Below are 4,637 nucleotides of genomic sequence, written 5' to 3' on the forward strand. Positions count from 1 at the left end.
CCGGGGAAGAAGAGCAGCATTAATCCTCTCACACTCCGTCGTGACGCTGTCGCACCGAGCACGCCAGTCTTTCACATGCCGACGCCTTCACTGGTTCTGTTGGTACGAACGCAGGTCAGACGATGAATGGAGAGAAGGTGCGAGTGGGTCCCGAACACAGAAATGGCTGTTCTGCGCCCTGTCCACCAGAGGGCGCAGAAGAGCTGCGACCCAACAGCTTCATTCCACCCAGTTTCGATCAAGTCTTTGTTGACCGCCTGTTTTTGCCTTGTCGACCGTCACCCAATCCCTGCACTGCACAATGACCAGGTGACCACAGGTGTTGTCCGACATGGACTACGGTGAAGGTGCTTCATTTTGCACGTCCGTTTCTTCTGCGGCGTGACTCGCGATGTCCAGTTAATAGTCAGCGCTGTTGGACTTCTGGTCAGGCCCCGAGTTCCCTGGGACGTCTCTCCCGGAGGTCTGTTCATGTCCTGCCCGGTCCTTTTGACGGTGGGCCTCCGTGGGCAGCAGGGGGCAGCAGCAGCTGAACTGGCCTGGTCCGATCGAGTCACACCTGTCCAGGCAGGGAGGACGACCTCGACCAAGTGTTTGCTGAATGATGGAACTCACATGTGCTCTCGATCCGGACGGCACGCAGGCTGTTAGCGTCGTCCTGGGCCGCGGTGGGACACCCTATCGCGGGTCCCTGTAAACAGTCCACACGCACATGTAGGGGCCCTTAGCAGGCAGAGAGGGCGTCGGCCGTAGTCGGCGCGCCTGGGGGGGTCGGTGCCTTGCTCAGGGGCACCTCACCAGTGCCCTGGAGGTAGACTGGTCCCTCTCAGCCACCAGTTCACGCTCCATAATTTGTTGCCTCGTAGCAAGAAGGTCCTTGGTTCGATTCCACCTGGGGCCGTTCTGTGAGTCTGCATGTTCTCCCCGTGTCTGCGTGGGTTCTCTCCGGCTTCTCTGGCTTCCTCCCACCACCAAAAACATGCAGCGTAGGTGAACTGGGGCATCGTAAATGATCCGTTGGTGTGACTGCGAACTGGCGACTTGTCCAGGGTGTTTCAGCTCCTACTGCTCGTCTTCTCCACATTCTCCTAAATGTAGGCTCCTAATCACACAACGAAGGGATTCTGGATCCGGTGTCCGGAAGCCTTCGTCGATAAACAGCGTTCAATGACATTGTTGACACTCGTAACATCATCTTCATCATCTTCATCATCATTCCTCACTGTTCTCGGCGTTCTGTAAATACCTGCTGTTCAGACTGGAACGCAACACAGACCGTGTGTTTCCATGAGGTACGTCTCTGCTGCCGGGTTAGGGTGAGGGTTTTCTCATTCATGACATTACTGATGAATGGATTAGGATTAGGGTGAGGGATTAGGGTTATGTCATTCCTGACGTTAAACACTGATGAACGGATTAGAGATTAGGGATTAGGGTTATGTCGTTTCTGACGTTAAACACTGATGAACGGATTAGAGATTAGGGATTAGGATTAGGGTTATGTTGTTCCTGACGTTAAACACTGATGAACGGATTAGAGATTAGGGATTAGGGTTATGTCGTTCCTGACGTTAAACACTGATGAACGGATTAGAGATTAGGGTGAGGGATTAGGGTTAGGGTTATGTCATTCCTGACGTTAAACACTGATGAACGGATTAGAGATTAGGGATTAGGGTTATGTTGTTCCTGACGTTAAACACTGATGAACGGATTAGAGATTAGGGATTAGGGTTATGTTGTTCCTGACGTTAAACACTGATGAACGGATTAGAGATTAGGGATTAGGATTAGGGTTATGTTGTTCCTGACGTTAAACACTGATGAACGGATTAGAGATTAGGGTGAGGGATTAGGGATTAGGGTTATGTCGTTCCTGACGTTAAACACTGATGAACGGATTAGAGATTAGGGTGAGGGATTAGGGTTAGGGTTATGTCATTCCTGACGTTAAACACTGATGAACGGATTAGAGATTAGGGATTAGGGTGAGGGATTAGGGTTAGGGTTAGGGTTATGTCGTTCCTGACGTTAAACACTGATGAACGGATTAGCGATTAGGGTTATGTTGTTCCTGATGTTAAACACTGATGAACGGATTAGAGATTAGGGATTAGGGTTATGTCGTTCCTGACGTTAAACACTGATGAATGGATTAGGATTAGGGTGAAGGATTAGGATTAGGGTTATGTCGTTCCTGACGTTAAACACTGATGAACGGTACTGATGAGATGACTCAGAAATCAATGTTCATTAATTTTCTGTTCTCTTGAGACACTGGGATTGTAACCACAGCTGCATTATTTATTCTCTAATCTCTCATTTGCATATTTTCTTTCTTTGTACAGATTTCCTGACTTTATTTTTATAACAGACATGTTTTGATTTAAATCATTGTAGACCTTATTTCCCAGTAGGATGTGATTGTACGCGTAAGATGTGACACTATATTTTTCCATAATGTGAATGATCGATATTTTCCGGACAGAAACGTTCTCATCAGCACAACTTCAAAGCTTTGCTTTGTGTCCAATGTCTTCTTCAAGTGATTGAGAAATGATTTTAGCTTCTTTTGCCAGATTAATTTTATGGAATAGATTTGTAATGGAGACTATCAGTATTTTCATATCGACTCTCTCTGTCTATATATATATAATGTACATTTTTATCACACAATGAAAAGGTTTGGAGATTCAACCGGAGCTGTATGAAGAATTTGACTGTAATTACTGTCTGGAGGAGCTGCATAAATAAACTCTCGTAGCACCCTCAGATGTTTGTCACCGTTTCATGTGATCCTGCTCTGCCTGTTCTTCATCCATCCATCCAGAGGCCAGAGGCGGGGCACACCCCGGATGAGACGCCACAGAAGACCGACACACTGCATGTGTTTGGAGGAAACCGGAGAACCTGGAGAACGTACGAACTCCACACGGAAAGGATTTGAACCCATGGTGCCACCGTGCTGCTTCAGCTCAGCGATTCGGGCCGTCAGCCCATCCCTCGTGTTTTGGAATGGAACGCTTTTATCGCCAGTGTCATCACAGTACAAGTACAAGTACACAGTACAAGTACAGAGCAACGATGAATCTAGAGTCGATGAGTGAGCATCGGCTGCATCAAATAAATCACGCTGCCAACAACTCTTCCTCAAGGTGCAGAAAGCATCAGGAGGAAGGAACGACACGCAGCACTGGGGACGCAGCACTGGGGACGCTGCACTGGGGACGCAGCACTGGGGACGCTGCACTGGGGACGCTGCACTGGGGACGCAGCACTGGGGACGCTGAACTGGGGACTCTGAACTGGGGACGCTGCACTGGGGACGCTGAACTGGGGACGCAGCACTGGGGACGCTGAACTGGGGACGCAGCACTGGGGACGCTGCACTGGGGACGCAGCACTGGGGACGCTGAACTGGGGACGCTGCACTGGGGACGCTGAACTGGGGACGCTGCACTGGGGACGCTGAACTGGGGACGCAGCACTGGGGACGCTGCACTGGGGACGCAGCACTGGGGACGCTGAACTGGGGACGCTGCACTGGGGACGCTGAACTGGGGACGCTGCACTGGGGACGCTGCACTGGGGACGCTGAACTGGGGACGCTGCACTGGGGACGCTGAACTGGGGACGCTGCACTGGGGACGCTGCACTGGGGACGCTGAACTGGGGACGCAGCACTGGGGACGCTGCACTGGGGACGCAGCACTGGGGACGCTGAACTGGGGACGCTGCACTGGGGACGCTGCACTGGGGACGCTGAACTGGGGACGCTGCACTGGGGACGCTGCACTGGGGACGCTGAACTGGGGACGCTGCACTGGGGACGCTGCACTGGGGACGCTGCACTGGGGACGCTGCACTGGGGACGCTGAACTGGGGACGCTGCACTGGGGACGCTGCACTGGGGACGCTGCACTGGGGACGCTGAACTGGGGACGCTGCACTGGGGACGCTGCACTGGGGACGCTGCACTGGGGACGCTGCACTGGGGACGCTGCACTGGGGACGCTGAACTGGGGACGCTGCACTGGGGACGCTGAACTGGGGACGCTGCACTGGGGACGCTGAACTGGGGACGCTGCACTGGGGACGCAGCACTGGGGACGCTGAACTGGGGACGCTGCACTGGGGACGCTGCACTGGGGACGCTGAACTGGGGACGCTGCACTGGGGACGCTGCACTGGGGACGCAGCACTGGGGACGCTGAACTGGGGACGCTGCACTGGGGACGCAGCACTGGGGACGCTGAACTGGGGACGCTGCACTGGGGACGCTGAACTGGGGACGCTGCACTGGGGACGCTGAACTGGGGACGCTGCACTGGGGACGCAGCACTGGGGACGCTGAACTGGGGACGCTGCACTGGGGACGCTGCACTGGGGACGCTGAACTGGGGACGCTGCACTGGGGACGCTGCACTGGGGACGCTGCACTGGGGACGCTGCACTGGGGACGCAGCACTGGGGACGCTGAACTGGGGACGCTGCACTGGGGACGCTGCACTGGGGACGCAGCACTGGGGACGCTGCACTGGGGACGCTGAACTGGGGACGCTGCACTGGGGACGCAGCACTGGGGACGCTGAACTGGGGACGCTGCACTGGGGACGCTGAACTGGGGACGCTGCACT

The sequence above is a fragment of the Brachionichthys hirsutus genome, chromosome 2 (assembly GCF_040956055.1).
Source record: "Brachionichthys hirsutus isolate HB-005 chromosome 2, CSIRO-AGI_Bhir_v1, whole genome shotgun sequence".
Lineage (NCBI taxonomy): Eukaryota > Metazoa > Chordata > Actinopteri > Lophiiformes > Brachionichthyidae > Brachionichthys > Brachionichthys hirsutus.